This window comes from Rutidosis leptorrhynchoides, chromosome 11 (assembly GCF_046630445.1).
Source record: "Rutidosis leptorrhynchoides isolate AG116_Rl617_1_P2 chromosome 11, CSIRO_AGI_Rlap_v1, whole genome shotgun sequence".
Lineage (NCBI taxonomy): Eukaryota > Viridiplantae > Streptophyta > Magnoliopsida > Asterales > Asteraceae > Rutidosis > Rutidosis leptorrhynchoides.
In genome coordinates this window covers 231,865,600-231,888,413 of record NC_092343.1, presented here as the reverse complement: position 1 = coordinate 231,888,413, position 22,814 = coordinate 231,865,600, and positions in this window count along the sequence as shown.

Sequence of the window (22,814 nt, the reverse complement as noted above, 5' to 3'; positions counted from 1 at the left end):
TAGGTAAAGTTTTTTTTGATTAATTTAGTCAAACCACAACTAAATCAAGTGTGATTAGATCAACACCTAGAGCTATTATTCACCACCTGGGTGATTTGGACTGAGAGAGAATCGGAGGAGCTCACTAGATCTGAGTGTGTGTAACAAATGAGAGGCTTAACCTAAAATGAAGAACATAAGACTTTATATACCCCTGCTGTTGACTCACCCATACGATTCATTCATCACACGTACGAGTTGGCTTCATCAGCCGTACGGGTGATCACTCACTCGTGTCTTCTCATTTAGGTTGTAATTGTGACTTAGCTCAGCATCAACCGTGCGTATGAGCCTGTCAGTCGTACTAGTGAGGCTTCACTCGTACGTCTGACTAAGTCTAACATAGTCAAACATCTAAATCTCGTTCCTGCAGTTCCTGTAACCACATACAAACACGGATAGGATAATAACGAGCAATCATGGTGGCCTGTAAACTGTTGTACCTGCAATGGACGTGGGTAGATGTCTAGGGACTTGCATAAAATGCATCAACAGAAGGTGTGAGTTGTAAGGAAACGAAGGAGGTGAATTTATAAGAAAATCTCCGACAGAATAATTAAAATGGACGATCGCATTTAAAGCAGATCCTAATTCCCTTGATTACCGGAGAGTCAAATCTTATTAAGAAGATTTTCTTCAAATCCCTTGAAATCTGGGAATCAATCATATCTACGTCAAATGATAAGATGAATCTACACTTACTCATTTCACTCTTCTATGTTAGCTTCATTCGTACTCTTCATATAAATGGATTGTTTATCCAAATTATTCGCTGATGATAAAACTCTAATTTTCAGCCCGTATGCATCATGAAAACATACTTATTATCATTCACGACCTTTCCACTCAAATTTCGGGACGAAATTTCTTTAACGGGTAGGTACTGTGACAACCCGAAAATTTCCAACCAAATTTAAACTTTAGTCTTTATATGTTTCCGACACGATATGCAATATTTATTAGGTTAAATTTAAAGAATTTTAAACTATGTTCATACATTCATTCAACCTCGACCAAGTTCCAACGATTCACGAACCATTAAACGAATATGATTATATATGTATATGTGTATATATATTATAACTTGAAACGTAAACAAAATATTAGATTAAATACTTTAGATGATTGTATCTGTTTCAAAATGTTTATCAATGGAATTAGAAGATAAGATCAAATGATTGAATTATCAGATATATTGAATTATGATTACAAGTCTCTGTTGAAAGGCCCACGTTGATTTGAGAAATCTTTCCATTTTAACAATATTCGGAAAATGGTAAAGTGATTTATAAATAAGAACAAATTGTCAATCATTGAGAACTAGACATAGGATAGTGGAAGATTGAATCTCATAAAGACTCGATTGATCTATTTAGTTTCAAACGTACAAAAACGTTTTCAGTTTAAAAAGAACTTATTATTAAAACGTATATAACTTTTATAAATATCTAGAACCACTTCTGACAACTCATTACTTAACTAGAATGATAAAGATAACGAGATTTATATTTTATTTTATTAATTATATATAACGATTTAAATTAATATTATATATATTTATACGCGTATTATACGTACATAGTTTTATACTTTTACTATACTTAAACTTTACCTTTACTTTATTTTTACTTTACTTTAACTTTAATAATTCACTTTAATAATTCATACTTTAATAATTTACTTTAATAATTCATACTTTAATAATTCACTTTAATAATTCATACTTTAATAATTCACTTTAATAATTTATACTTTAATAATTCACTTTAATAATTCATACTTTAATAATTCAAAAATCTATTATAAATAGAATTCAATAGGTTTCATTATTTCATAGAAACTTGAAAATATTTTTCTCTAAACTCTCTCAATCGATTTACATATATATATTTACTCCGTATTATTTCAAGATATTATTAGTATACATAAAATATTACGACGGAGTGCTGTCCGAGTGATTTCGAAATTGTTTTTAGAGTAGGATAGGATTAAGGAAATTATGGGTTATAGCTATGGAGGTGATTAAGTATGGTTCATGGGTATGCTCGTGAGGTCAATATAGTGTTTATCATTTCCGTTGCGTCTACGTACCTTTCCTGCAATATTGAATCTCAATATTGATACGTGAGTACTCATAATTTAACTTTTAAATACTAATAGTGTATCCCTGACTAGTGCTCGAGTATTTAGGATTATGCATGCTTGTACTTTTGATATTGCCCTTAGACAGGTTAGGTTGAATCTTGAATTAGTTACACTTGCGGTTGAGATAAGGTATAAGATATGCATGTCCTTGGAAAGCTAGCGAAAAATTAAGAACTTTTCCTTTAGATATCGAATGGTTTCGATGAACGGATTAGAAGTTATAATCAATTGAATTTTCAATATTTTTATTAAAAATGATTATTATTATCGTCGTTTTTATCGTCATTCTAGTTTTATCTTATTATTATCATTATTATTATCTTTATCAATAAAAGGGATTTATCATTAAAAATTGTTATTTTTTTTATTATTACTATCGTTATTATCGTTAAAGTTATAATTAGTATTATTATTATTATCCAATTATTATTATTATTAGTATTATTATGATTATTATCATTATTAATATATATATCATTATTTAAAAATGGTTATTGTTATTATTATTATTAGTATATTATCATTAAGATAATTATTAGTATTATCGTTAATAATGTTATAGTAACTATCATTATTAATATTAGTGTAATTAAAACAAATATTTGTAACACCTAATTATTTTGATTACTATTATTATCATTATTATGAACACGATATAAAAGACGATTAAAAGCTATTAAACGAAACGATTAGGAAATAATGAGTAAGAGTATCATGATGAAATTAAAATATTATAAGATATTGATTTAGATAAAATTATCGTTCTTATTATTTTTTATCATTACTATTATTATTAAAAGTATCGTTAGTATTAAAACTATCATTTTAACAAAAATTATCATTTTAACAGAGATGTCATTGTTACTATAAAATATCATTATTGTTATTATTTTAAATAGAATTATTATTTTAAAGATAATATTAAAAATTATCGTAAATATTAAAGTTATTATAATTAAAATTATCGTTTTATCATAATGTCATCTTAGTAATTATAAATATTGATATTTTTATAATAATAATTATTATTACAAAATAATACAACTTTTACTTACTATCATTATAGATATTATTTTATCAAATAAATATGTGATACAAACATATTTTACTACGTGTAATAACTTACTTTAATAATACCTATCATATTATCTTTATGATATTAAATGAACCCAATAAATTTTATTACTTAATATATATAAAAGTATATTTTATTATATAAATTTAATATAAAATTTTATTTATTAATAAATAAATTATATTATTTACTCTAATAAATCTTTTAAAAATATTTAAAAATATAAAACGACGATATTTAAACTATATATTAATCATGTATAGATTTTTGGAAATTATTTTGAGTCAAATTTACTTTTGTTGACTTTTGCATATTAGTCTCGAGCATTAGGATTGTGGTACACTATGACTTGACCTAATTTGTTAGACAAATATTGACCAACACATAAATATATATAATCAATTTAGGTTCGTGAATCCGAGGCCAACCTTGTACTTGTTCAATGACGTTATATGTATTTTTACTACGAAATACAGTATGGTGAGTTTCATTTGCCTTTTTACCCTTTACATTTTTGGGCTGAGAATACATGCGCAACTTTTATAAATGTTTTACGAAATAGACACAAGTAATCGAAACTACATTATATGGTTGAATGATCGAAGCCGAATATGACCCTTTTGCTTGGTAGCCTATGAATAGATCTATTGGGCCTAACAAACCCCATCCAAAGTACCGGATGCTTTAGTACTTCGAAATTTATATCATGTCCGAAGGAGGATCCCGGAATGATAGGGGATATTCTTATATGTATCTAGTTAATGTCGGTTACCAGGTGTTCACCATATGAATGATTATTTTTGTCTCTATGCATGGGATGTATATTTATGAGAACTGGAAATGAGATTCTTGTGGTCTATTAAAATGATGGAAATAAATGATTATGATAAACTAATGAACTCACCAACCTTTTGGTTGACACTTTAAAGCATGTTTATTCTCAGGTGTTAAAGAAATCTTTCGCTGTGCATTTGCTCATTTTAAAGATATTACTTGGAGTCTTTCATAGCATATTTCGAAGAACGTTTCATTCGAGTCATTGATTTCATCAAATATTATTATTAAATCAATTTATAGTTGGATAGTGGATATTATGAAATGGTATGCATGCCTGTCAATTTTCGATGTAAAGAAAGTTTGTCTTTTAAAATTGAATACAATGTTTGTAAAATGTATCATATAGAGGTCAAATACCTCACAATGTAATCAACTATTGTGAATCGTTTATAATGTATATGAACGGGTCCTTTCATATAGTGTGCTTATGCTTTATGATATATGTAAAAATTGCTTGTATTAATAAGTATTTTTTTTATGAATATAACTCTTGTCTATTTTACAGTATAAAAACACAAAATGGATAGACAACCCAATATTTTAAGAGACCTACCTGGAGACATGATTGATGAAATCTTGTCTAGAGTCGGTCAGAATTCTTCGGCACAACTATTTAAGGCGAGATCAGTTTGTAAGACATTCGAAGAACGTTCCAAGAATGCCTTGGTTTATAAAAGGCTTTCGTTCGAAAGATGGGGGATATCACATTGGGAAATCCATAAGTTACGATGTGTTTACTTTGACGCATATATTGCGGGGAACCCAAATGCTATTTTACGCAATGGGTTAAGAAATTATTTTGACTCAATATATCCGAATATTGGACTTCGTGATTTAGAAAAAGCGGCTAACATGCAACATAAAGAAGCATGTTATGCTTACGGATTAGTAATGTTCGCTTCTCACCAAAGTGAGAACAAGAACATCGGGCTACAACTATTAAACAAAACCTTTCCACAAGTGACGGAGTCGGTAATTGGGGTAAGAAATGAGGTTTTTAGATTGTTACGAGACTGTTGGACATTACGTAACCCTCGTCCCTTTGACGACTTTACAACACGCTGTCTTATCAACGGCCATAACGGTTATGTTCCACAAGACCAAGGATGGGAAGTAATCCTAGTAAAACCAGAATGCATGACTTGTTTCTGGACGTATGAATTACGAGTCTTTATTGCCTTTGCTGAACGACTTGTGTACTAGCTAGAATTATCTTCACAACCATCTTGTATCAAATTTATTGTGTGCTATATTTCATGCTATATGTAAAATAAGCGGTATTGTAAGTTTGTAAAATATTGTGTAAAAGTTTGAACGCGAAATATTATTATAATCAGTTTTTCATATAGAATTGTAGTAGTTGAATTGTATATTAGCTACTAAGTATGAACTTAACGGGTAGGTACTACCCGAATTTAAACTTATAAAACGCTAATATGAAGAAAAAGCTTTTATAAATGAGTTCATATTATGCTACGAAATACTATTAACTACTCTTAATATTCTGTATGATTAACTTGTTCCATTTGACTATTTTGAAGGAAATGGCACCGACTACTCGACATACCGTGAATATGAATGAAGTGGAATTCCGTACTTTTCTAGCTTCAAACATAGCCGCAGTACAGGCTGCGCTACATACCAACAATAACCTTGGATCTAGCAGTACAGGAAATCATATAGGATGCACCTACAAAGAATTTACTGCCTGCAAACCTTTGGAATTTGATGGAACCGAAGGACCGATCGGATTGAAACGGTGGACCGAGAAGGTCGAATTGGTGTTTGCCATAAGTAAGTGTACTGAAGAGGACAAAGTGAAGTACGCTACGCATACCTTCATAGGTTCTGCGTTAACATGGTGGAATACCTATCTAGAGCAAGTGGGACAAGACGATGCGTACGCACTACCGTGGTCAGCATTCAAGCACTTGATGAATGAGAAGTACCGTCCCAGAACCGAGGTCAATAAGCTCAAGGCAGAACTTAGAGGGTTACGAACCCAAGGATTTGATATTACCACGTACGAAAGACAATTCACAGAATTGTGCCTATTGTGTCCGGGAGCATTCGAAGATGAGGAAGAGAAGATCGACGCGTTTGTGAAAGGATTACCGAAAAGAATCCAAGAAGATATAAGTTAACACGAGCCCGCCTCCATACAACAGGCATGTAGAATGGCTCACAAACTAGTGAACCAGATTGAAGAAAGAATTAAAGAACAGACTGCTGAAGAGGCCAATGTGAAGCAAGTCAAAAGAAAGTGGGAGGAAAACGGTGATAAGAATCACCAATACAACAACAACAGCAATTACAACAATAATCGCAACAATTATCCCAACAATCGCAACATCAATCGCAACTACAACAAATGGCCCAACAACAACAACAACAACAACAGCAACTACAACAATCATCCCAACAACAATAATAACCGCAACAATAACAACAATCAGAAGCAGCTATGCCAAAGGTGTGAAAAGTATCACTCGGGGTTCTATACCAAATTTTGCAACAAGTGTAAAAGAACTGGTCATAGCGCGGTGAAGTGTGAGGTCTACGGACCAGGGGTTAATAGAACGAAAGGAACAAATGGTGTCGGAACGAGTAATGGCGGAGCAAGTAGTGTCGGAGCAAGTTATGCCAATGTAGTTTGTTATAAATGTGGAAAACCGGGCCACATTATTAGAAATTTCCCGAACCAGGAGAACACGAATGGACAAGACCGCGGAAGAGTTTTCAATATTAATGCGGCAGAGGCACAGGAAGACCCGGAGCTTGTTACGGGTACGTTTCTTATTGATAATAAATCTGCTTACGTTTTATTTGATTCGGGCGCGGATAGAAGCTATATGAGTAGAGATTTTTGTGCTAAATTAAGTTGTCCATTGACGCCTTTGGATAGTAAATTTTTACTCGAATTAGCAAATGGTAAATTAATTTCAGCAGATAATATATGTCGAAATCGAGAAATTAAACTGGTTAGCGAAACATTTAAGATTGATTTGATACCAGTAGAGTTAGGGAGTTTTGATGTGATAATCGGTATGGACTGGTTGAAAGAAGTGAAAGCAGAGATCGTTTGTTACAAAAATGCAATTCGCATTATACGAGAAAAAGGAAAACCCTTAATGGTGTACGGAGAAAAGGGCAACATGAAGCTACATCTTATTAGTAATTTGAAGGCACAAAAACTAATAAGAAAAGGTTGCTATGCTGTTCTAGCACACGTCGAGAAAGTACAAACTGAAGAAAAGAGCATCAATGATGTTCCCATTGCAAAAGAATTTCCCGATGAATTTACGAAAGAATTACCGGGATTACCCCCACATCGATCCGTTGAATTTCAAATAGATCTTGTACCAGGAGCTGCACCAATAGCTCGTGCTCCTTACAGACTCGCACCCAGTGAGATGAAAGAACTGCAAAGCCAATTACAAGAACTTTTAGAGCGTGGTTTCATTCGACCAAGCACATCACCGTGGGGAGCTCCTGTTTTGTTTGTCAAGTAGAAAGATGGTACATTCAGGTTGTGTATCGACTACTGAGAGTTGAACAAACTTACCATCAAGAACCGCTACCCACTACCGAGAATCGACGACTTATTTGATCAACTACAAGGCTCGTCTGTTTATTCAAAGATTGACTTACGTTCCGGGTATCATCAAATGCGGGTGAAAGAAGATGATATTCCAAAGACTGCTTTTAGAACACGTTACGGTCATTACGAGTTTATGGTCATGCCGTTTGGTTTAATTAATGCACCAGCTGTGTTCATGGACCTTATGAATCGAGTGTGTGGACCATACCTTGACAAGTTTGTCATTGTTTTCATTGATGACATACTTATTTACTCAAAGAATGACCAAGAACATGGTGAACATTTGAGAAGGGTGTTAGAAGTATTGAGGAAGGAAGAATTGTACGCTAAGTTTTCAAAGTGTGCATTTTGGTTGGAAGAAGTTCAATTCCTCGGTCACATAGTGAACAAAGAAGGTATTAAGGTGGATCCGGCAAAGATAGAAACTGTTGAAAAGTGGGAAACCCCGAAAACTCCAAAACACATACGCCAGTTTTTAGGACTAGCTGGTTACTACAGAAGGTTCATCCAAGACTTTTCCAGAATAGCAAAACCCTTGACTGCATTAACGCATAAAGGGAAGAAATTTGAATGGAAGGATGAACAAGAGGAAGCGTTCCAGTTATTGAAGAAAAAGCTAACTACGGCACCTATATTGTCATTGACTGAAGGGAATGATGATTTTGTGATTTATTGTGATGCATCAAAGCAAGGTCTCGGTTGTGTATTAATGCAACGAACGAAGGTGATTGCTTATGCGTCTAGACAATTGAAGATTCACGAACAAAATTATACGACGCATGATTTGGAATTAGGCGCGGTTGTTTTTGCATTAAAGACTTGGAGGCACTACTTATATGGGGTCAAAAGTATTATATATACCGACCACAAAAGTCTTCAACACATATTTAATCATAAACAACTGAATATGAGGCAGCGTAGGTGGATTGAATTATTGAATGATTACAACTTTGAGATTCGTTACCACCCGGGGAAGGCAAATGTGGTAGCCGATGCCTTGAGCAGGAAGGACAGAGAACCCATTCGAGTAAAATCTATGAATATAATGATTCATAATAACCTTACTACTCAAATAAAGGAGGCACAACAAGGAGTTTTAAAAAAGGGAAATTTAAAGGATGAAATACCCAATGGATCAGAGAAGCATCTTAATATTCGGGAAGACGGAACCCGGTATAGGGCTGAAAGGATTTGGGTACCAAAATTTGGAGATATGAGAGAAATGGTACTTAGAGAAGCTCATAAAACCAGATACTCAATACATCCTGGAACGGGGAAGATGTACAAGGTACTCAAGAAACATTTTTGGTGGTCGGGTATGAAAGCCGATGTTGCTAAATACGTAGGAGAATGTTTGACGTGTTCTAAGGTCAAAGCTGAGCATCAGAAACCATCAGGTCTACTTCAACAACCCGAAATCCCGGAATGGAAATGGGAAAGCATTACCATGGATTTCATCACTAAATTGCCAAGGACTGCAAGTGGTTTTGATACTATTTGGGTAATAGTTGATCGTCTCACCAAATCAGCACACTTCCTGCCAATAAGAGAAGATGACAAGATGGAGAAGTTAGCACGACTGTATTTGAAGGAAGTCATCTCCAGACATGGAATACCAATCTCTATTATCTCTGATAGGGATGGCAGATTTATTTCAAGATTCTGGCAGACATTACAGCAAGCATTAGGAACTCGTCTAGACATGAGTACTGCCTATCATCCACAAACTGATGGGCAGAGCGAAAGGATGATACAAACGCTTGAAGACATGCTACGAGCATGTGTTATTGATTTAGGAAACAGTTGGGATCGACATCTACTATTAGCAGAATTTTCCTACAACAACAGCTACCATTCAAGCATTGAGATGGCGCCGTTTGAAGCACTTTATGGTAGAAAGTGCAGGTCTCCGATTTGTTGGAGTGAAGTGGGGGATAGACAGATTACGGGTCCAGAGATTATACAAGAAACTACCGAGAAGATCATGCTTAAAGTTGCATCTTGAATGTGAAATTGGAGAGATGGTCATGCTTAAAGTTGCATCTTGAAAAGGCGTTGTTCGATTTGGTAAATGAGGGAAATTAAATCCAAGGTATATTGGACCATTCAAGATTATTGATCGTGTCGGACCAGTAGCTTACTGACTTGAGTTACCTCAACAACTCGCGGCTGTACATAACACTTTCCACGTCTCGAATTTGAAGAAATGTTTTGCTAAAGAAGATCTCACTATTCCGTTAGATGAAATCCAAATCAACGAAAAACTTCAATTCATCGAAGAACCCGTCGAAATAATGGATCGTGAGGTTAAAAGACTTAAGCAAAACAAGATACCAATTGTTAAGGTTCGATGGAATGCTCGTAGAGGACCCGAGTTCACCTGGGAGCGTGAAGATCAGATGAAGAAGAAATACCCGCATCTATTTCCAGAAGATTCGTCAACACCTTCAACAGCTTAAAATTTCGGGACGAAATTTATTTAACGGGTAGGTCATGTAGTGACCCGAAATTTTCCATGTTTATATATATTAATTGAGATTGATATTTACATGATTAAATGTTTTCAACATGTTAAGCAATCAAACTTGTTAAGACTTGATTAATTGAAATATGTTTCATATAGACAATTGACCACCCAAGTTGACCGGTGATTCACGAACGTTAAAACTTGTAAAAACTATATGATGACATATATATGGATATATATATAGTTAACATGATACTATGATAAGTAAACATATCATTAAGTATATTAACAATGAACTACATATGTACAAACAAGACTACTAACTTAATGATTTTTAAACGAGACATATATGTAACGATTATCGTTGTAAAGACATTTAATGTATATATATCATATTAAGAGATATTCATACATGATAATATCATGATAATATAATAATTTAAAATCTCATTTGATATTATAAACATTGGGTTAACAACATTTAACAAGATCGTTAACCTAAAGGTTTCAAAACAACACTTACATGTAACGACTAACGATGACTTAACGACTCAGTTAAAATGTATATACATGTAGTGTTTTAATATGTATTTATACACTTTTGAAAGACTTCAATACACTTATCAAAATACTTCTACTTAACAAAAATGCTTACAATTACATCCTCGTTCAGTTTCATCAACAATTCTACTCGTATGCACCCGTATTCGTACTCGTACAATACACAGCTTTTAGATGTATGTACTATTGGTATATACACTCCAATGATCAGCTCTTATCAGCCCATGTGAGTCACCTAACATATGTGGGAACCATCATTTGGCAACTAGCATGAAATATCTCATACAATTACAAAAATATGAGTAATCATTCATGACTTATTTACATGAAAACAAAATTACATATCCTTTATATCTAATCCATACACCAACGACCAAAAACACCTACAAACACTTTCATTCTTCAATTTTCTTCATCTAGTTGATCTCTCTCAAGTTCTATCTTCAAGTTCTAAGTGTTCTTCATATATTCTACAAGTTCTAGTTACATAAGATCAAGAATACTTTCAAGTTTGCTAGCTCACTTCCAATCTTGTAAGGTGATCATCCAACCTCAAGAAATCTTTGTTTCTTACAGTAGGTTATCATTCTAATACAAGGTAATAATCATATTCAAACTTTGGTTCAATTTCTATAACTATAACAATCTTATTTCAAGTGATGATCTTACTTGAACTTGTTTTCGTGTCATGATTCTGCTTCAAGAACTTCGAGCCATCCAAGGATTCGTTGAAGCTAGATCTATTTTTCTCTTTTCTAGTAGGTTTATCCAAGGAACTTAAGGTAGTAATGATGTTCATAACATCATTTGATTCATACATATAAAGCTATCTTATTCGAAGGTTTAAACTTGTAATCACTAGAACATTGTTTAGTTAATTCTAAACTTGTTCGCAAACAAAAGTTAATCCTTCTAACTTGACTTTTAAAATCAACTAAACACATGTTCTATATCTATATGATATGCTAACTTAATGATTTAAAACCTGGAAACACGAAAAACACCGTAAAACCGGATTTACGCCGTCGTAGTAACACCGCGGGCTGTTTTGGGTTAGTTAATTAAAAACTATGATAAACTTTGATTTAAAAGTTGTTATTCTGAGAAAATAATTTTTATTATGAACATGAAACTATATCCAAAAATTATGGTTAAACTCAAAGTGGAAGTATGTTTTCTAAAAAGGTCATCTAGACGTCGTTCTTTCGACTGAAATGACTACCTTTACAAAAACGACTTGTAACTTATTTTTCCGACTATAAACCTATATTTTTTATGTTTAAATTCATAAAATAGAGTTCAATATGAAACCATAGCAATTTGATTCACTCAAAACGGATTTAAAATGAAGAAGTTATGGGTAAAACAAGATTGGATAATTTTTCTCATTTTAGCTACGTGAAAATTGGTAACAAATCTATTCCAACCATAACTTAATCAACTTGTATTGTATATTATGTAATCTTGAGATACCATAGACACGTATACAATGTTTCGACCTATCATGTCGACACATCTATATATATTTCAGAACAACCATAGACACTCTATATGTGAATGTTGGAGTTAGCTATACAGGGTGGAGGTTGATTCCAAAATATATATAGTTTGAGTTGTGATCAATACTGAGATACGTATACACTGGGTCGTGGATTGATTCAAGATAATATTTATCGATTTATTTCTGTACATCTAACTGTGGACAACTAGTTGTAGGTTACTAACGAGGACAGCTGACTTAATAAACTTAAAACATCAAAATATATTAAAAGTGTTGTAAATATATTTTGAACATACTTTGATATATATATGTATATATTGTTATAGGTTCGTGAATCAACCAGTGGCCAAGTCTTACTTCCCGACGAAGTAAAAATCTGTGAAAGTGAGTTATAGTCCCACTTTTAAAATCTAATATTTTTGGGATGAGAATACATGCAGGTTTTATAAATGATTTACAAAATAGACACAAGTACGTGAAACTACATTCTATGGTTGAATTATCGAAATCGAATATACCCCTTTTTATTAAGTCTGGTAATCTAAGAATTAGGGAACAAACACCCTAATTGACGCGAATCCTAAAGATTAATCTATTGGGCCCAACAAGCCCCATCCAAAGTACTGGATGCTTTAGTACTTCGAAATTTATATCATATCCGAAGGGTGTCCCGGAATGATGGGGATATTCTTATATATGCATCTTGTTAATGTCGGTTACCAGGTGTTCACCATATTAATGATTTTTATCTCTATATATGGGATGTGTATTGAAATATGAAATATTGTGGTCTATTGTTACGATTTGATATATATAGGTTAAACCTATAACACACCAACATTTTTGTTGACGTTTAAAGCATGTTTATTCTCAGGTGATTATTAAGAGCTTCCGCTGTAGCATACTTAAATAAGGACGAGATTTGGAGTCCATGCTTGTATGATATTGTGTAAAAACTGCATTCAAGAAACTTATTTTGTTGTAACATATTTGTATTGTAAACCATTATGTAATGGTCGTGTGTAAACAGGATATTTTAGATTATCATTATTTGATAATCTACGTAAAGCTTTTTAAAACCTTTATCTATGAAATAAAGGTTATGGTTTGTTTTAAAAATGAATGCAGTCTTTGAAAAACGTCTCATATAGAGGTCAAAACCTCGCAACGAAATCAATTAATATGGAACGTTTTTAATCAATAAGAACGGGACATTTCATATAACTCATTGTTAAAATACCTAATGATATACATACTTATAATAAAATCATGTTAACTATATATATAACCATATATATGTCATCGTATAGTTTTTACAAGTTTTAACGTTCGTGAATCACCGGTCAACTTGGGTGGTCAATTGTCTATATGAAACCTATTTCAATTAATCAAGTCTTAACAAGTTCGATTACTTAACATGTTGGAAACACTTAATAATGTAAATAACAATTTCATTTAATATATATATAAACATGGAAAAGTTCGGGTCACTACAGTACCTACCCGTTAAATAAATTTCGTCCCGAAATTTTAAGCAGTTGGAGGTGTTGACGTATCTTCTGGAAATAAATGCGGGCATTTCTTCTTCATCTGATCTTCACGCTCCCAAGTGAATTCGGGTCCTCTACGAGCATTCCATCGAACCTTAACAATCGGTATCTTGTTTTGTTTAAGTCTCTTAACCTCACGATCCATTATTTCGACGGGTTCTTCAATGTATTGAAGTTTTTCATTGATTTGGATTTCGTCCAATGGAATAGTGAGATCTTCTTTAGCAAAACATTTCTTCAAATTTGAGACGTGGAAAGTGTTATGTACAGCCGCGAGTTATTGAGGTAGCTCCAGTTGGTAAGCTACTGGTCCGACACGATCTATAATCTTGAATGGTCCAATGTACCTTGGATTTAGTTTCCCCCGTTTACCAAATCGAACAACGCCTTTCCAAGGTGAAACCTTAAGCATGACCATTTCTCCAATTTCAAACTCTATATCTTTTCTTTTACTGTTCACGTAGCTCTTTTGTCGACTCTGGGCGGTTTTCAATCTTTGTTGAATTTGTATGATTTTCTCGGTAGTTTCTTGTATTATCTCCGGACCCGTAATCTGTCTATCCCCCACTTCACTCCAACAAATCGGAGACCTGCACTTTCTACCATAAAGTGCTTTAAACGGCGCCATCTCAATGCTTGAATGGTAGCTGTTGTTGTAGGAAAATTCTGCTAACGGTAGACGTCGATCCCAACTGTTTCCGAAATCAATAACACAAGCTCGTAGCATGTCTTCAAGCATTTGTATCGTCCTTTCGCTCTGCCCATCAGTTTGTGGATGATAGGCAGTACTCATGTCTAGACGAGTTCCCAATGCTTGCTGTAATGTCTGCCAGAATCTTGAAATAAATCTGCCATCCCTATCAGAGATAATAGAGATTGGTATTCCATGTCTGGAGACGACTTCCTTCAAATACAGTCGTGCTAACTTCTCCATCTTGTCATCTTCTCTTATTGGCAGGAAGTGTGCTGACTTGGTGAGATGATCAACTATTACCCAAATAGTATCATAACCACTTGCAATCCTTGGCAATTTAGTAATGAAATCCATGGTAATTTTTTCCCATTTCCATTCCAGAATTTCAGGTTGTTGTAGTAGACCTGATGGTTTTTGATGTTCAGCTTTGACCTTAGAACACGTCAAACATTCTCCTACATATTTAGCAATATCGGCTTTCATACCTGGCCACCAAAAATGTTTCTTGAGATCCTTGTACATCTTCCCCGTTCCAGGATGTATTAAGTATCTGGTTTTATGAGCTTCTCTAAGTACCATTTCTCTTATATCTCCAAATTTTGGTACCCAAATTCTTTCAGCCCTATACCGGGTTCCGTCTTCCCGAATATTAAGATGCTTCTCCGATCCTTTGGGTATTTCATCCTTTAAATTTCCCTCTTTTAAAACTCCTTGTTGCGCCTCCTTTATTTGAGTAGTAAGGTTAGTGTGAATCATTATATTCATAGATTTTACTCGAATGGGTTCTCTGTCCTTTCTGCTCAAGGCGTCGGCTACCACATTTGCCTTCCCCGGGTGGTAACAAATCTCAAAGTCGTAATCATTCAAGAATTCAATCCACCTACGCTGCCTCATATTCAGTTGTTTCTGATTAAATATGTGTTGAAGACTTTTGTGGTCGGAATATATAATACTTTTGACCCATATAAGTAGTGCCTCCAAGTCTTTAATGCAAAAACAACCGCGCCTAATTCCAAATCATACGTCGTATAATTTTGCTCGTGAATCTTCAATTGTCTAGACGCATAAGCAATCACCTTCGTCCGTTGCATTAATACACAACCGAGACCTTGCTTTGATGCATCACAATAAATCACAAAATCATCATTCCCTTCAGGCAATGACAATATAGGTGCCGTAGTTAGCTTTTTCTTCAATAATTGAAACGCCTTCTCTTGTTCATCCTTCCATTCAAATTTCTTCCCTTTATGCGTTAATGCAGTCAAGGGTTTTGCTATTTTGGAGAAATCTTGGATGAATCTTTTGTAGTAACCAGCCAATCCTAAAAATTGACGTTTATGCTTCGGAGTTTTTGGGGTTTCCCACTTTTCAACGGTTTCGATCTTTGCCGGGTCCACCTGGATACCTTCTTTGTTCACTATGTGACCGAGGAATTGAACTTCTTCCAACCAAAATGCACACTTTGAAAACTTAGCGTACAGTTTTTCTTTCCTCAATACTTCTAGCACTTTTCTCAAATGTTCTTCGTGCTCTTGATCATTCTTTGAGTAAATAAGTATGTCATCGATGAAAACAATGACAAACTTGTCAAGATATGGCCCACACACTCGGTTCATAAGGTCCATGAACACAGCTGGTGCGTTAGTCAATCCAAACGGCATAACCATAAACTCGTAATGACCATAACGCGTCCTAAAAGTAGTTTTTGGAATATCATCCTCCTTTACTCGCATTTGATGATATCCAGAGCGTAAATCGATCTTCGAATAAATCGACGAGCCTTGTAGTTGATCAAATAAGTCGTCAATTCTCGGCAGTGGATAACGGTTTTTGATGGTAAGTTTGTTCAACTCTCTGTAGTCAATACACAATCTAAATGTACCATCCTTCTTCTTGACAAACAAAACAGGAGCTCCCCATGGTGATGTGCTTGGTCGAATGAAACCACGTTCTAATAGTTCTTGCAGTTGGCTTTGTAGTTCTTTCATCTCACTGGGTGCGAGTCTATAAGAAGCACGGGCTATTGGTGCAGCTCCTGGTACAAGATCTATTTGAAATTCAACAGATCGATGTGGAGGTAGTCCCGGTAATTCTTTCGAAAATACATCGAGAAATTCTTTTGCGACGGGAACATCATTGATGCTCTTTTCTTCAGTTTGTACTTTCTCGACGTGTGCTAGAACATCATAGCAACCTTTTCTTATTAGTTTTTGTGCCTTCAAATTACTAATAAGATGTAGCTTCATGTTGCCCTTTTCTCCGTACAACATTAAGGGTTCTCCTTCTTCTCGTACAATGCGAATTGCATTTTTATAACATACGATCTCTGCTTTCACCTTCTTCAGCCAGTCCATGCCAACTATTACATCAAAACTCCCTAACTCTACTGGTATCAAATCAATCTTAAATATTTCGCTACCCAGTTTAATTCCTCGATTCCGGCATATATTATCTGCTGAAATTAATTTACCGTTTGCTAATTCGAGTAAAAATTTACTATCCAACGGCGTCAATGGACAATTTAATTTAGCACAAAATCTCTACTCATATAGCTTCTATCCGCACCCGAATCAAATAAAACGTAAGCAGATTTATTATCAATAAGAAACGTACCCGTAACAAGCTCCAGGTCTTCCTGTGCCTCTGCCACATTAATATTGAAAACTCTTCCGCGGCCTTGTCCATTCGTGTTCTCCTGGTTCGGGCAATTTCTAATAATGTGGCCCGGTTTTCCAAATTTATAACAAACTACATTGGCATAACTTGCTCCGACACTACTTGCTCCGCCTTTACTCGTTCCGACACCATTTGTTCCTTTCGTTATGTTAACCCCTGGTCCGTAGACCTCACACTTCACCGCGCTATGACCATTTCTTTTACACTTGTTGCAAAATTTGGTGCAGAACCCCGAGTGATACTTTTCACACCTTTGGCATAGCTGCTTCTGATTGTTATTGTTGTTGCGGTTGTTATTGTTGTTGGGATGATTGTTGTTGTTGTCGTTGTTGTTGTTGTTGTTGTTGGGCCATTTGTTGTAGTTGCGATTGATGTTGCGATTGTTGGGATAATTGTTGTGATTATTATTGCAATTGCTGTTGTTGTTGTATTGGTGATTCTTATCACCGTTTTCCTCCCACTTTCTTTTGACTTGCTTCACATTGGCCTCTTCAGCCGTCTGTTCTTTAATTCTTTCCTCAATCTGGTTCACTAGTTTGTGAGCCATTCTACATGCCTGTTGTATGGAGGCGGGCTCGTGTGAACTTATATCCTCTTGGATTCTTTCCGGTAATCCTTTCACAAACGCGTCGATCTTCTCTTCCTCATCTTCGAATGCTCCCGGACACAATAGGCACAATTCTGTGAATCGTCTTTCGTACGTGGTAATATCAAATCCTTGGGTTCGTAACCCTCTAAGTTCTGTCTTGAGCTTATTGACCTCGGTTCTGGGACGGTACTTCTCGTTCATCAAGTGCTTGAATGCTGACCACGGTAGTGCGTACGCATTATCTTGTCCCACTTGCTCTAGATAGGTATTCCACCATGTAAATGCAGAACCTGTGAAGGTATGCGTAGCGTACTTCACTTTGTCCTCTTCAGTACACTTACTTATGGAAAACACCGATTCGACCTTCTCGGTCCACCGTTTCAATCCGATCGGTCCTTCGGTTCCATCAAATTCCAAAGGTTTGCAGGCAGTGAATTCTTCGTAGGTGCATCCTACACGATTTCCTGTACTGCTAGATCCAAGGTTATTGTCGAGTAGTCGGTGCCGTTTCTTTCAAAATAGTCAAATGGAACAAGTTAATCATACAGAATATTAAGAGTAGTTAATAGTATTTCGTAGCATAATATGAACTCATTTATAAAAGCTTTTTCTTCATATTAGCGTTTTATAAGTTTAAATTCGGGTAGTACCTACCCGTTAAGTTCATACTTAGTAGCTAATATACAATTCAACTACTACAATTCTATATGAAAAACTGATTATAATAATATTTCGCGTTCAAATTTTATACAATATTTTACAAACTTACAATACCGCTTATTTTACAAAAAGCATGAAATATAGCACACAATAACTTTGATACAAGATAGTTGTGAAGATAATTCTAGCTAGTACACAAGTCGTTCAGCAAAGGTAATAAAGACACGTAATTCATACGTCCAGAAACAAGTCATGCATTCTGGTTTTACTAGGACTACTTCCCATCCTTGGTCTTGTGGAACATAACCGTTATGGCCGTTGATAAGACAGCGTGTTGTAACGTCGTCAAAGGGACGAGGGTTACGTAATGACCAACAGTCTCGTAATTGAAATGTCCCGTTCTTATTGATTAAAAACGTTCCATATTAATTGATTTCGTTGCGAGGTTTTGACCTCTATATGAGACGTTTTTCAAAGACTGCATTCATTTTAAAACAAACCATAACCTTTATTTCATCAATAAAGGTTTAAAAAGCTTTACGTAGATTATCAAATAATGATAATCTAAAATATCCTGTTTACACACGACCATTACATAATGGTTTACAATACAAATATGTTACAACAAAATAAGTTTCTTGAATGCAGTGTTTACACAATATCATACAAGCATAGACTCCAAATCTCGTCCTTATTTAAGCATGTGACAGCGGAAGCTCTTAATAATCACCTGAGAATAAACATGCTTAAAACGTCAACAAAAATGTTGGTGAGTTATAGGTTTAACCTATATATATCAAATCATAATAATAGACCACTAGATTTCATATTTCAATACACATCCCATACATAGAGATAAAAATCATTCATATGGTGAACACCTGGTAACCGACATTAACAAGATGCATATATAAGAATATCCCCATCATTCCTGGACACCCTTCGGATATGATATAAATTTCGAAGTACTAAAGCATCCGGTACTTTGGATGGGGTTTGTTAAGCCCAATAGATCTATCTTTAGGATTCGCGTCAATTAGGGTGTCTGTTCCCTAATTCTTAGATTACCAGACTTAATAAAAAGGGGCATATTCGATTTCGATAATTCAACCATAGAATGTAGTTTCACGTACTTGTGTCTATTTTGTAAATCATTTATAAAACCTGCATGTATTCTCATCCCAAAAATATTAGATTTTAAAAGTGGGACTATAACTCACTTTCACAGATTTTTACTTCGTCGGGAAGTAAGACTTGGCCACTGGTTGATTCACGAACCAATAACAATATATACATATATATCAAAGTATGTTCAAAATATATTTACAACACTTTTAGTATATTTTGATGTTTTAAGTTTATTAAGTCAGCTGTCCTCGTTAGTAACCTACAACTAGTTGTCCACAGTTAGATGTACAGAAATAAATCGATAAATATTATCTTGAATCAATCCACGACCCAGTGTATACGTATCTCAGTATTGATCACAACTCAAACTATATATATTTTGGAATCAACCTCAACCCTGTATAGCTAACTCCAACATTCACATATAGAGTGTCTATTGTTGTTCCGAAATATATATAGATGTGTCGACATGATAGGTCGAAACATTGTATACGTGTCTATGGTATCTCAAGATTACATAATATACAATACAAGTTGATTAAGTTATGGTTGGAATAGATTTGTTACCAATTTTCACGTAGCTAAAATGAGAAAAATTATCCAATCTTGTTTTACCCATAACTTCTTCATTTTAAATCCGTTTTGAGTGAATCAAATTGCTATGGTTTCATATTGAACTCTATTTTATGAATCTAAACAGAAAAAGTATAGGTTTATAGTCGGAAAAATAAGTTACAAGTCGTTTTTGTAAAGGTAGATATTTTAGTCGAAAGAACGACGTCTAGATGACCATTTTAGAAAACATACTTCCACTTTAAGTTTAACCATAATTTTTGGATATAGTTTCATGTTCATAATAAAAATCATTTTCTCAGAATAACAACTTTTAAATCAAAGTTTATCATAGTTTTTAATTAACTAACCCAAAACAGCCGGTGTTACTACGACGGCGTAAATCCGGTTTTACGGTGTTTTTCGTGTTTCCAGGTTTTAAATCATTAAGTTAGCATATTATATAGATATAGAACATGTGTTTAGTTGATTTTAAAAGTCATGTTAGAAGGATTAACTTTTGTTTGCGAACAAGTTTAGAATTAACTAAACTATGTTCTAGTGATTACAAGTTTAAACCTTCGAATAAGATAGCTTTATATGTATGAATCGAATGATGTTATGAACATCATTACTACCTTAATTTCCTTGGATAAACCTACTGGAAAAGAGAAAAATGGATTTAGCTTCAATGGATCCTTGGATGGCTCGAAGTTCTTGAAGCAGAATCATGACACGAAAACAAGTTCAAGTAAGATCATCACTTGAAATAAGATTGTTATAGTTATAGAAATTGAACCAAAGTTTGAATATGATTATTACCTTGTATTAGAATGATAACCTACTGTAAGAAACAAAGATTTCTTGAGGTTGGATGATCACCTTACAAGATTGGAAGTGAGCTAGCAAACTTGAAAGTATTCTTGATTTTATGAAACTAGAACTTTTGGAATTTATGAAGAATACTTAGAACTTGAAGATAGAACTTGAGAGAGATCAATTAGATGAAGAAAATTGAAGAATGAAAGTGTTTGTAGGTGTTTTTGGTCGTTGGTGTATGGATTAGATATAAAGGATATGTAATTTTGTTTTCATGTAAATAAGTCATGAATGATTACTCATATTTTTTGTAATTTTATGAGATATTTCATGCTAGTTGCCAAATGATGGTTCCCACATATGTTAGGTGACTCACATGGGCTGCTAAGAGCTGATCATTGGAGTGTATATACCAATAGTACATACATCTAAAAGCTGTGTATTGTACGAGTACGAATACGGGTGCATACGAGTAGAATTGTTGATGAAACTGAACGAGGATGTAATTGTAAGCATTTTTGTTAAGTAGAAGTATTTTGATAAGTGTATTGAAGTCTTTCAAAAGTGTATAAATACATATTAAAACACTACATGTATATACATTTTAACTGAGTCGTTAAGTCATCGTTAGTCGTTACATGTAAATGTTGTTTTGAAACCTTTAGGTTAACGATCTTGTTAAATGTTGTTAACCCAATGTTTATAATATCAAAAGAGATTTTAAATTATTATATTATCATGATATTGTGATGTACAAATATCTCTTAATATGATATATATATACATTAAATGTCGTTACAACGATAATCGTTACATATATGTCTCGTTTCAAAATCATTAAGTTAGTAGTCTTGTTTTTACATATGTAGTTCATTGTTAATATACTTAATGATATATTTAATTATCATAATATAATGTTAACTATATATATAACCATATATATGTCATCATATAGTTTTTACAAGTTTTAACGTTCGTGAATCACCGGTCAACTTGGGTGGTCAATTGTCTATATGAAACCTATTTCAATTAATCAAGTCTTAACAAGTTTGATTGCTTAACATATTGGAAACATTTAATCATGTAAATATCAATCTCAATTAATATATATAAACATGGAAAAGTTCGGGTCACTACAGTACCTACCCGTTAAATAAATTTTGTCCCGAAATTTTAAGCTGTTGAAGGTGTTGACGAATCTTCTGGAAATAGATGCGGGTATTTCTTCTTCATCTGATATTCACGCTCCCAGGTGAACTCGGGTCCTCTACGAGCATTCCATCGAACCTTATCAATTGGTATCTTGTTTTGCTTAAGTCTTTTAATCTCACGATCCATTATTTCGACGGGTTCTTCGATGAATTGGAGTTTTTCGTTGATTTGGATTTCATCTAACGGAATAGTGAGATCTTCTTTAGCAAAACATTTCTTCAAATTCGAGACGTGGAAAGTGTTATGTACAGCCGCGAGTTGTTGAGGTAACTCAAGTCGGTAAGCTACTGGTCCGACACGATCAATAATCTTGAATGGTCCAATATACCTTGGATTTAATTTCCCTCGTTTACCAAATCGAACAACGCCTTTCCAAGGTGCAACTTTAAGCATGACCATCTCTCCAATTTCAAATTCTATATCTTTTCTTTTAATGTCAGCGTAGCTCTTTTGTCGACTTTGGGCGGTTTTCAACCGTTGTTGAATTTAGATGATCTTCTCGGTAGTTTCTTGTATAATCTCCGGACCCGTAATCTGTCTATCCCCCACTTCACTCCAACAAATCGGAGACCTGCACTTTCTACCATAAAGTGCTTCAAACGGCGCCATCTCAATGCTTGAATGGTAGCTGTTGTTGTAGGAAAATTCTACTAACGGTAGATGTCGATCACAACTGTTTCCGAAATCAATAACACATGCTCGTAGCAT